The sequence below is a fragment of the Aotus nancymaae genome, unplaced genomic scaffold (assembly GCF_030222135.1).
Source record: "Aotus nancymaae isolate 86718 unplaced genomic scaffold, 86718_ANA_hifiasm-v0.15.2.pri h1tg000040l, whole genome shotgun sequence".
Classification (NCBI taxonomy): domain Eukaryota; kingdom Metazoa; phylum Chordata; class Mammalia; order Primates; family Aotidae; genus Aotus; species Aotus nancymaae.
In genome coordinates, this window is record NW_026988454.1 from 58,495,443 (window position 1) to 58,507,602 (window position 12,160).

Sequence of the window (12,160 nt, forward strand, 5' to 3'; positions counted from 1 at the left end):
TTGTCAGATACATGTTTTGTGACTATTTTTCAGTCTGTGGTTTATCTATTCATTTTCCTTATAGTGTCTTTTGACAGGCAGAATATCTTAATTTTGGTAAATTTTTTGTGGTTTTCATTTTCTGTATCCTGTCTGAGCAGTTTTTTGCCAACTCCAAGGATGTAAAGATATTTTCCTGTGTTTTCTTTTACATACTTTGTTTTCGCCTTTATGTTTATGTCTATAATTCATCTCAAAATAATTTTGTGTATTATGTGAGGTCAGGGTTTATTTCTTAAATGTGGATATCCAGTTGTCCCACCATCATTTTGAAAATACTTTTTCTTCCATTAATTTCTTTGGCACCTTTGTGAAAAGTCCATAGACTGTATTTGTGAGGCTCTATTTCTGGATTCTATTATTTTTCATTGATTGATATGACTATCTCTATGCCAATACCACCCTGTCTATATTACTATAGTTTTAGAGTATATGTCTTACATGATAGATGTGTTATTTTCTGTATTAATCTGTTCTCACACTGCTATAAAGAAATACCTGAGACTGGGTTATTTATAAAGAAAAGAGGTTTAATTGACTCACATTTCTGCAGGCTGTACAGGAAGCATGGCTGGGGAGGCCTCAAGAAACTTTCAATCATGGCAGAAGGGGAAACAGGAACGTCTTACGTGGCTGGAGCAAGAGGAAAAGAAGCGATGGGGGGAAGGTGCCACACACTTTTAAACAACCAGATCTCTTGGGAGCTCTATCATGAGACAGCACTGGGGGATGACGCTAAACCATTGGAAATCCACCCCCATGGTTCAGTCACCAGGCCCTTCCTCCTACACTGGGGATTACAATTCAACGTGCAATTTGGGTGGGGCCACAAATCAAAACCATGTCAGTGTTCTAACTTGCTAGAACAAATTACTACAAACTCCGTGACTTCAAACAATACTAATATGTTCTGTTAAGCTTCTGGAGGTCAGAAGTCTGAGATGAGTGTTAGGGGCAAAAACCAAGGTGTTGGCAGGACTGGTTCCTTCTTGAGGCTCCAGAAGGAATCCATTACTTGCCTCTTTCAGCTTCTAAAGGTTGCCAGCACTCCTTGGCTTATGACTACATCATTCCAAGCTCTGTTTCTGTCATCTTATTCCCATCTCTGACTCTAATCTTAGTGCTTCTCTCTCTTAAGGACACTTGAATTTGTCCTACCCTAGTAATCTAGCATATTCTCCCAGGGTATTCTCCTATCAGGATTCTTAACGCATCTGCAAAATATCTTTTGCCTATTAATGTAACATATTCACAGGTTCTGGGTATTAGGACATGGACATCTTTAGGGAGTCATTATTCAGCCTGCCACAGTAGGTAAGCCCTTTGTTCTTATTCAGGAATGTCTTGGCTATTTTAGGTCTTTTGTGTTTTTATGTATATTTGAGAATGTGGGAGTATTAACATCTTAAAAATATTAAGTCATCCAGTATATAAACATAGTATAACTCACCATCCTGGGAGTTCCTTAATTTCCTACAGCAATATTTTACAGTTTTCACTGTAGAAGTTTTACATTCATGTAGAGACCTTTCATTAAATTTAGTCCTAAATAGTTTATAATTTGCTGCTATTATAAATAAAATTATTTGGGCTATTATATTATTTTCCAATTATTTCCTGCTAGTATGCAGAAATATAAATTTTTAATGCTTATAGCTCTTTATAGATTTTGTATCTTGAGGTCTTGCTAAATTAATTTTCTAGTTTTAGATTTTTGCTGTTATTATTATTGATTCCTTGGGTTTTTCTAGTAAACAATCATGACATCTGCAAATAAGGACAGTGTTACTTTGTTTCTAGTTTTTCTAATTTTTGTTTTGTTTATCTTGCCTTATAATGATTTCTTGCCTTATAACAATTATAACAATGGCTAACACTTCCAGTACAATGTTGACTAAAAATGGTGAGAGCAGATATTCCCTAATATTAGAGTATTCATCTTTATAATAGTTATAAGTATGAGTTGTAAATTTTTTATAGGTTCCTTTCATCAAATTGAGAAAGTTCTCTTCTATTCCAAGTTTTCAGAGTTTTTTTTTTTTAAAACTATGAATGAGTGTCAAGTTCTGTCAAATGCTTTTTCTGCGTCTACTGTGATAATCTGTGTTGTTATTCTGTTACTTGGGAGGAATACATTTGTTTGATTTTTAAATATTAAACCAACCTTGCATTCTTGGAGCAAAAACTGCTTTATCATGATGTATCATTTTATTCAGAATTCTTGTGTCATGTTCATGACATATAGTGATCTTTAATTTTCTTTTCATTTAATGTTTTTATCAGAGTTTTGCTGGCCTACTAAAAGAAGATGTGAAGTATTTCTTCTTCTTCTATTGTCTAAAGCTGGTATTATTATTTTGTTAAATGTTGGATAGAGTTCACCAGTGAATGAATTATTTTTTTCCTTTCTGTTCTTTAAAGGCCATTTTATTCTGGCCTGTACTATTATTATTATTTTTTGAGATGGAGTCTCCCTCTGTCACCCAGGCTGGAATCCAGTCGCACCATCTCAGTTAACTGCAACCTCTGCCTCCTGGGTTCAAGTGATTCTCATGCCTCAGCCTCCCAAGTAGCTGGGATTACAGGTGCATGCCACCACACCCAGCTAATTTTTGTATTTTTAGTAGAGATGGGGTTTCACCACTTTGGCCAGGTTAGTCTTGAACTCCTGACCTCAGGTGATCCACCTGTCTCAGCTTCCCAAAGTGCTGGGATTATAGGCATTAGCTACCACCCCCAGCATGGCCTCTGCTATTATTTGAAGGTGTGATATGTGTTATTCTTCCCCTATAAAAAAATGTGTTGTTTGCATCTTACTAGTCAACCCAGTGACAGTGTGAATTTCTGCTGTCCTTAAGCTGTACACAGGTTGGGAAGTGATCAAAAGCAAAAGGCTGCTGCAAATGAGTGAGTCTCACCACAGAAGATTCCTGTCTAGCTTCTCAAAGTGTTTGGTTCTTTTTCAGAGCTTTCTAATGGTCATTTTTATAAATAATGTTTCCCAGATATCATAATTATTGTTTGGAAGGCTTTGTCCAACCAAAGTACTCTGTCACTATTGTATATTATTTTAAAATATAGTCAAAATTTGGAAATTATTTATTGAAAAGCTCAAAATTGCCCAAAGGCTCAACTCTGAACCCCAACTGTACATAAGAGAAAGTAAAGCATAATTTGGGCCTTAATACAAAAAAGTATATAGAATCTATTTAAACAATCACAAGGTGTTTTCCCTTGATGAATGCTGCTGACAATTCTATTCCCATGGACAAGGTGATGTAGGACAAAGCATGTGCCATGTATTAGGTTGGTGCAGAAGTAATTATGGTTTTGCATTACTTTTAATGGCATCAACCTAATAACTTTTGAGTGATGAGCAGTGAGTACCCCACATCTAACTTCTTGGCAAACCCAGCCTACCAGGATGCTGGCAGTTTTAATTACGAGACAACATAAATAGGAAAGGTTTGTGTGGAAGGTGGACACTGGAATGATCCATGAACCAATGCTCTATACTGTCCAGAAACAGAGAAACTGCAGGCAGGGTGGGAAGAAGAGTGCTTTTAAGGAGGTTGGATTTCAAGCATGAAACAAGTTGTTACATTTAACAAGAGTGTGAAGGAGGGAGGATGAATGATAGAAAAAGAGGGAAGAGGAAGTATATGCCAATGACTTTCATATCCAAATTTCCTAAAGTAACTTCTATCATTATTCCCCTTTATGAATTAAAGTTGAGGTTTAGAGAGGTTGAGAGAGGCTTAAGTGACTCCGGTCTGTTGCACATACCACTAGGGCAATTGTTGTAAATTTTTAGAAGTTCAATGTCAACTTGCTGGATTCTTGGCCTTTGATGGATGACAAAGTGGTCATTAAAGGCATTCAAGAGACACCAGAGGAAGTGCCATTGTTAAAAAATCTCTTGCTCTCTGCTACCCACACCCACAATCTATTACTCAATCAATCTTCTAGTCAGTTAATTAGAGTTTTAAGTGGGTTAAAAAGCTACTCTCAAAAAATAAAATCTATTCCCGGGAGGCTTATATATCGGTCATGCACATCATTGTATTAATGATTTTACTTACATGGCTTTCCTCCTAATAGCTATCTGAGAGAGAAACGTGTCATCTTCTTTGGGAGGGTGTGGGGAAGAAGAGAAGCAATGTGGAGCCAGGGCCGCTTGGCAGAGGACTCTGGGGGAAGCAGCGTGGGGCTTTAGGTACCAGAGAGTATCATGGTTTCTGGAGGGTACAAACAGGGAAAATGTCAATTGCCGAGAAGAGGTTAAAAACTGTTTTGCCACTTTTGGCTTTTCTAAGGCCATTGTTAGTGGCAACAGTCACTACCATGACCACTGCTGAAGATCTTGCCTGCCACGCTGCTGCCCTGGGGAATGGGTTATTTCTTGAAGCTAGCCTCGTTGGGTTGACTCATGTCAATAACAGGCGTTATGCTTAAAGACAGATGGATCTCAGGCTTAACTGAGGGTTCCTCTGCTACTCTACAGTTTCACACACATGTGGCCCACCACGCAGGCACCAGATCACCGACCCTAAATAAAGAGGACTGCTGAGAGGTGGGGTGCAGTCTCTGGCACACAGGTGATAGGGAACTAGGTTTTGATTTTAAACACTCTGTGAAATGTGTAGCCAATATGTTCCCTTCGCCTCGGCGCCCAGGAAGCTCAGAGCCAATTTTAGAAGCTCAAGAATTACTGGCATACATTTCTGTGAACTAACTTCACTGTTGTGTTCATCTTACTATTCCACTTTTACCTTTCCCTTGCCCTATCTCTTTGTCTGTTTTAGTTTGATATATTGTATGCATTTGTATAAAGCCAACTCAAATCCTTTTGGGAGTAAAGTGGGGGAAATAAATAAGGAAGATCTCCTCAAATGGTCTTTTAAAAGCCTAAGTATGCATCTTCATCTGACAAGAAGAACTGTAGCCTTTGTCAAGTGAGTTGTGGAGTAAACCACAAACTTGCTTGTTTTTAATTATTATTATTATTATTATTTTTCTTTTAGAAATGGAGTCTCACTCTGTCGCCCAGGCTGGAGTGCAATGGCATGATCTCAGCTCACTGCAACCTCTGCCTCCTGGGTTCAAGCAATTCTTCTGCCTCAACCTCCCGAGCTGGAATTACAGGCACCTGTCACCACACCCAGCTAATTTTATAGTTTTAGGAGACCGGGGTTTCACCATGTCAGCCAGGCTGGTCTCTAACTCCTGGCATTAGGTGATCCACCCGCTTTGGCCTCCCAAAAGTTCTGGGATTACAGGCATGAGCCACCGTGCTGGGCCTACGACCTTGCTTTTAAGTAGGAAAACAATGTTGACCCAGTGATGTCCTGCCTGCCCCAAAGTCGAGTCTCTTTTGTTTGCTTTGGATTCTTTCCTATCCAGACCAAATTGCTCTACTAGCCTTTTTGATTCTGATTTAATTGCTCAACTAGCTTCTAACTTTATTAAAGCTAAAATTAGAGAAAATGAGTAAAATTGCAGAAACGTCATACTTTGGTTTGCCAAAATAATGAAAGTTTTGTCCTGAAACATGGTTAAATTAAAAAGTAGGCTCATTTGGTAGGCTACAGAATTCCTATCCCTAAGGGCTTAAACAGTTTGCACAGACAACTTCCATGAATGGTTTGAGCACAAATCTCTTGGTAATATCTTCATAAAATTATTTTTGTGACCCGCCATCAATCAACATACATTTACGGAGTATTAACTCTGCTCAAGCACTCAGGTGATTACAAAGATAAGGAACCCTGGCTAGGTGTGGCGGCTCATGCCTGTAAGCCCAGTGCTTTGGGAGGCTGAGGCAAGTAGATCACTTGAGGCCAGGAGTTCGAGACAAGCCTGGCCAACGTGGCAAAACCCCACCTCTACTAAAAATACAAAAATTAGTCGGGTGTGGTGGCAGGTGCCTGTAAGCCTAGCTACTCGGGAGGCTGAGGCAGGAGAATTGCTTTTACCTGGAAGACGGAGGTTGCAGTGAGCCAAGATCACACCACTGCACTCCAGCCTGGGCAACAAAGCAAGACTCCATCTCAAAAAAAAAAAAAAAAAAGATAAGTATCCCTAGTTCTCACGCTCCAAGAGCCTGCACTGTAAGGGTTAGAAGGTGGATTGAAAGATAAGTAAATGCATATATTGCAAGACAAAATGAGAGGGATGCTCGGAAGGCAGACAAACTCTAGTGAATGCAGAAGAGGGGACGGTCTTGCTGTTTTGCCCAGGCTGGAATACAGTGGCATGACAGCAGCTCACTGGTTTGGTGGTTGAGATTGGTGCAGTCTTCTTGGAAGAAGCAGTGTTTGGGAAGGTTGTCATTTTCAGATGGAGAACAGTGACACAGACCAATGAAGCTGTTGAGACCCAACACAAAGATTCTTGAATTTAGGACAGAGGCATTGGTTCTCAATTTTGCAGTCAGGGGAAGCCACTACAGGATTAGCTACTGGAGAGTAGTGTGTTTAATTTGACAGCAATGACATTTTTATTTAATTTTATTTAGACACCAAGTGCGCTGATTAAGATTTGAACTAATCATTAAACTCTTTTTTTAAAAAAAAGAAATGAAATGAAGGCCGGGCATAGTGGCTCATACCTGTAATCTCAGCACTTTGGGAGGCCAAAGCAGGAGGATTTCTTGAGCCCAGGAGTTCAAGACCAGCCTAAGCAACATAGGAAGACCTCATCTCTGCAAAAAAATTTAAAAATTAGCTGGATGTGGTGGCACATGCTTATAGTCCCAGCTATTTGAAAGGCTGAGCTGGGAGGGTGGCTTGAGCCCAGGAGGTGGAGGCTGCAATGGCAGCTACAGTGAGCTGCTGTCACGCCACTGCATTCCAGCCTGGGCAAAACAGCAAGACCCTGTCTCAAAAAATAAAGAAAATCAAAATAAAAAAATAAGAAATTAAATGAAAAGTTTAAGTCTCAACTTATATTCCTGCAAACTGAAAATGAACCAGTCTATTCTCAGGCCATCATGGCCTTGTTTTGATTCTACAAGGTACATAAATAACTTGAATTATGGAGAGAAGTAACCAGAAGTCAAATAGCACGTTTGGGAGGGCAGTTCCCTTTAGCAGAGCAATGTGACATTTTAACCTCCCTGCTTTCATTTGGACTGCCTGGGTCCACCTCCAAGAAGCGTGCTGACATTTTAATAGTATTGTTACACAACAAGCTTCCTTTTATTTTACTGAATTTTCCCTCAGACTTGCAGGTTTTCTGACACTACCAAATTCCCTGACAGAAATAGCCCTTAAATTAAATTGCTTCGTTGACTTCTCCAGAGTCTAAAGTTAAGGAAACAATATGTTTCTAATTCTCTTTTGAGTTCTTATTCTCAAGTGAGACCTTTTGCTCTGGCTATGTTACTGATGCTGCGTTTTATGTCTCCAAAATGCCCGCCATGGCTTCCTACAAAGTCATACCTCTGTTAACAAAAAGGATGATTTCAATGACACATTTTCTTGGCAGACATTATATTAGTAGAGGTAAAAATAACATAGGGGGCCAGGCTCACACCAGTAATCCCAGCACTTTGGGAGGCTAAGACAGGCAGATCACTTGAGGTCAGGAGTTCAAGACTAGCCTGGCCAACATGGTAAAACCCCATCTCTACTAAAAATACAAAAATTAGTTGTATATGGTGGCAGGCTCCTGTAATCTCAGCTACTTGGGAGGCTGACAGGAGAATCGCTTGAACCCAGGAGACAGAGGTTGCAGTGAACTGAGATTGCACTACTGCACTCCAGCCTGGGTGACACAGTGAGAACTGGTCTCAAAAAAAAACCAAAAAAACATAGGGGTAGAGGGGAGGTAAGTGATAGGAAATAAGGCCAGCGTATTAGTCCATTTTGCATTGCTATAAAGGAATACCTGAGGCTGAGTAATTTATAAAGAAAAGAGGTTTATTTGGCTCTGCAGGCTGTACAAGCATTCCACCAACATCTGTTCAGCTTCTGGTGAGGCCTCAGGGAGCTTTTACTCATGGCAGAGGGTGAAGGGGGAGCAGGTGTGTCATATGGTGAGAGAAGATGCAAGAGAGAGAAGGGGGAGGTCCTAGACTCTTTTTTTTTTTTTTTTTTTGAGACAGAGTTTTGCTCTGTTGCCCTGGATAGAGTGCAGTGGTGGCCTGATCTCAGCTCACTGAAACCTCTGCCTCCAGGATTCAAGTGATTCTTCTCTCTCAGCCTCTCAAGTAGCTGGGATTATGGACATGCATCACCATGCCCAGCTAATTTTTGTATTTTTAGTAGAGACGGGGTTTCATCATGTTGTACAGGCTGATCTTGAACTCCTGACCTCAAGTGATCTGCCCACCACAGCCTCTCAAAGTGCTGGGATTATTTTAACAATCAGATCTCCCATGAACTCGTTACCATGGGGAGGGCATCAAGCCATTTATGAGGGATCCACCCCCATGACCCAAACACCTCCCACTAGGCCCCACCTCCCACACTGGGGATAACATTTCAACGTGAGATTTGGAGAGGACAAATATGCAAACCATATCATCTAGGAAGTTAGGTACAAAGAAATGATTAAATATGACCTAAAATACTCTAGTATAATAATATATGTAGCTAAGAGTCTTGAGGTCAAGGACAGGCAAGGCAAGGACCCATTTAAGGAGACAGGAAGCAGATGGATCTGTCTTTAGGTAGGGAAGTGAATATGAAAGACTGGCAAAAAGAGGCAGGAGTTCCTCCTCCCACAGGCTCTTTTGGTGCCACGCCCAATCCTGCTGGGCCACCCCCTTTGGAAGAAGCAGGGAACCATTAGGCTTTTGGCTCCTTACCCCAGGGTTCCCTAAAAAGCCCAAATCAGAAGATAGGTCTCAGACAATTCCAGGTGCACTTACTGACCCAGAGCCCTTGTCCTGAAAATGGAACATTTCTACCTCTTCCTACTGAGGCCTGAAACTCCTTTAAGCAGTTGATGACAAAAGACACATTCCAGTTAATGATAAAAGGCAAAGGATCGGCTAGGTAGCACTTTGTGCAAATAAGTTGGTTACCTTATCCTTTCATGTAGCCAAAGGCCACACGGCTGGTGGGGACTGGAGGCCCCCTCCTTCAAGAGAGGAAGGAGGGTTTGGAAAGTGGAGACTCTGTGACAGAAGAGGGACCTGGGAGGCACAGCTCTGGGGAGTTTCTGTGTTCACCTTCAGTGGACTGAAGCAGAAAGAATTCAGCCCTGGGGCATCTTGGCCTAAGGAAAGCAGTGCTGGGTCACATGATCCCTTAAAAATAATCATGTGAGTTAACCTATTTATTTAGGCCAGTAGTGTTTGAAATGGAGCCTCTACTGGTCTTCCAATTCCTTCAGTCTTCTCACAGCTGACTTTACTTTGGGGCTGTAGGTCCAGGCACCACTGCTACTATTTTCATGCTCGACCCACGTTGCCACATCACCCCTTCATCTTGGTTTTGCCACAGAAGGAGCAAATGTCATTTGTAGGCTGATTTCAATTTTCTTCATTTTCCTGAGAAAGGCACCATACTGGGTCCCATATTTACCGATGACTCCTACCTTCTTGATGCATTTAGCCATGTCTCTGCGAGCCACCTGATATGGTTTGGAAGTATCCCCACCCAAATCTTGTCTTGAATTGTAACTCTCACAATTCCCACATGTCATGGGAGAAATTTGGTGGGAGGTGATTGAACTATGGGGTTGGGTCTTCCCTGCGCTGTTCTTGTGATAGTGAGTGAGTCTCATGAGATCTGATGGTTTTTAAAATGGGAGTCTTTCCACACAAGCTCTCTTTGCCTGCTGCCATCCATGTAAGATGTGACTTGCTCCTCCTTGCCTTCCACCATAATCATGAGGCCTCCCCAGCCATGTAGAACTGTGAGTCCAATTAAACCTCTTTCTTTGGTAAATTGCCCGGTTTTAGGTATGTCTTTATCAGCAGCATAAAAATGGATTAATATACCACCTCCAAACCCAGTGAAGAAGCCACCTGAGGTGGGGATGAAGGGACAAAACTTTAACAAATTGGTCTCATAAATTGGACCCCTAAGGAACATAGGACAGCAAAGTGTTGACAAGGGAAAATTAAATTCCAGGGGACAGGCACGATTGGGAGAGGGCTCAGGTCTAGCAGCTGACAAGACACTTAGGTTTATCCATCTATGAGTCCAAAACTCACATAGGATCTGAGTCTATCAGTATGAGGGTTTAAGTAGAACACTAGTTAATTTGTCTTTTTTTTTTTTTTTTTTTGAGACAGAGTCTTGCTCTGTTGCCAGGTAGTGGAGGTTGCAGTGAGCTGAGATTGTGCAACTGCACCTCAGCCTGGGCGACAGAGTGAGACCCTGTCTCTAAATTAATTAACTAGTTAAAATAAAAGAAAAAGAAAATCCTTGACCTGGAGCTTTACTCAGATGCTCTAGCATGATTTTCCTCCTTTCTAGATGTGTGGAAATCACCTCCTAGATCCTGTCTTATTTTTCTTTACAATGTGTGTGAATCAAACTAGAATTGTCAGAACGAAATCTTAAAGCAAGTCATACATCTTGCTGCTGACCCTAGTGTTCATTTGTCATCTCTATCTTGGTTCCCAAGCCATTTTCTTGGAGACAGTGCCACTCAAACGGGGGTAGAAAGGCCAGCATCATCATGGGCACCTGGGAGTTTGTAACAGATGCAGATCCTCAGGTCTCACCTGAGACTTACTGAATTAGAGACTGGAAAGTCAGGCCTGGTCAGTTTCAGCAAGCCTTCCAGGTGATTCTGATGCAGCTAGAATCTGGGAAGCACTATTTCATGAGACTATAGATGACAAATTAGGCCTGGTGCGGTGGCTCACACCTGTAATCCCAGCACTTTGGAAGGCCAAGGTGAGCAGATCACGAGGTCAGGAGATCAAGACCATCCTGGCCAAAATGGTGAAATGCTGTCTCTACTAAAAATACAAAAATTAGTCAGGCATGGTGCCGGCCACCTGTTGTCCCAGCTACTCGGGAGGCTGAGGCAGGAGAATTGCTTAAACCCAGGAGGCAGAGGTTGCAGTGAGTCAAGATCTCACCACTGCACTCCAGCCTGGCAACAGAGCAAGACTATCTCAAAAAAAAAAAAAAAAAAAAGACAAATTAACTAGTGTTCTACTTAAACCCTCATACTGATAGACTCAGATCCTGTGCGAGTTTTGGACTCACAGATGGATAAACCTAAGTGTCTTGTCAGCTGCTAGACCTGAGCCCTCTCCCAGTCACCTGTTCCCTGGAATTTTCCCTTGTCAACACTTTGCTGTCCTACATTCCTTAGGACCCCAATTTATGAGACCAATTTGTTAAAGTTTTGTCCCTCCATCCCTACCTCAGGTAATATGCTTTTCAACAAAGGAGACACTGATTCAATAACACACAAAAATTTAATGCAGAATACTATTTTGAAAATTATTACTGGGCATTACTTTTTGTTTGCTTTTTATGAGCTCATGACCTTCTCCCAGGTCTTACTGGAGCAGAGGATTAGGATTATTTCAGAAATAATGCAAACAGAAAAAAAGTTAATATTCAGCTTCTGGTATCTAAAATAAGATTTGAAGCAAAACAGCAACCTTGAAAGTTGGGCCTTCAATTAAAAAAAAAGGTTTTCTAAAAAATTAGCTCTTGTGTAACATATTAAGGGCTCTGTGTGGTAAAGAATTAGATCATGGAACTTTTCACAAGATGGAAATTGCATGGCTGAGCACAGTTCATGCCTGTAATCTCAACACTTTGGGAGGCCAGGGCAGGATTGCTTGAGCTCAGGAGTTTGAGACCTGCCTGGACAACAAAGTGAGACCTTGTCTCTACAAAAAATTTCTAAAATTAGCCAGGTGTGGTGGTGCATGCCTATAGTCCTAGCTATTCAGGAGGCTGAGGTGGGAGGATCGTTTGAGCCTGGGAGGTTGAGGCTGAAGTGAGTCATGATTGAGACACTGCACTCCAGCCTGGGCAACAGAGAGAGACCCTGTGTCAAAAAAAAAAAAAAGGAAGGAAGGAAGGGAGGAACAGAAGGAAGGAAGGAAGGAAAGAAGGAAGGAAAGAGGGAAGGAAGGGAGAGAAGGAAGGAAGGAAAGAAGGAAGGAAGGAAGGAGAGAAATTGCAGGTAGACA

At 41.4% G+C, this 12,160-nt stretch overlaps 1 pseudogene; it reads right to left on the bottom strand.

Moving 5' to 3' along the window:
• Positions 1-9,357: 9,357 nt before the first annotated feature.
• LOC110568204 (large ribosomal subunit protein eL43-like) lies at positions 9,358-9,606 on the bottom strand (annotated as a pseudogene).
• Positions 9,607-12,160: the final 2,554 nt, after the last annotated feature.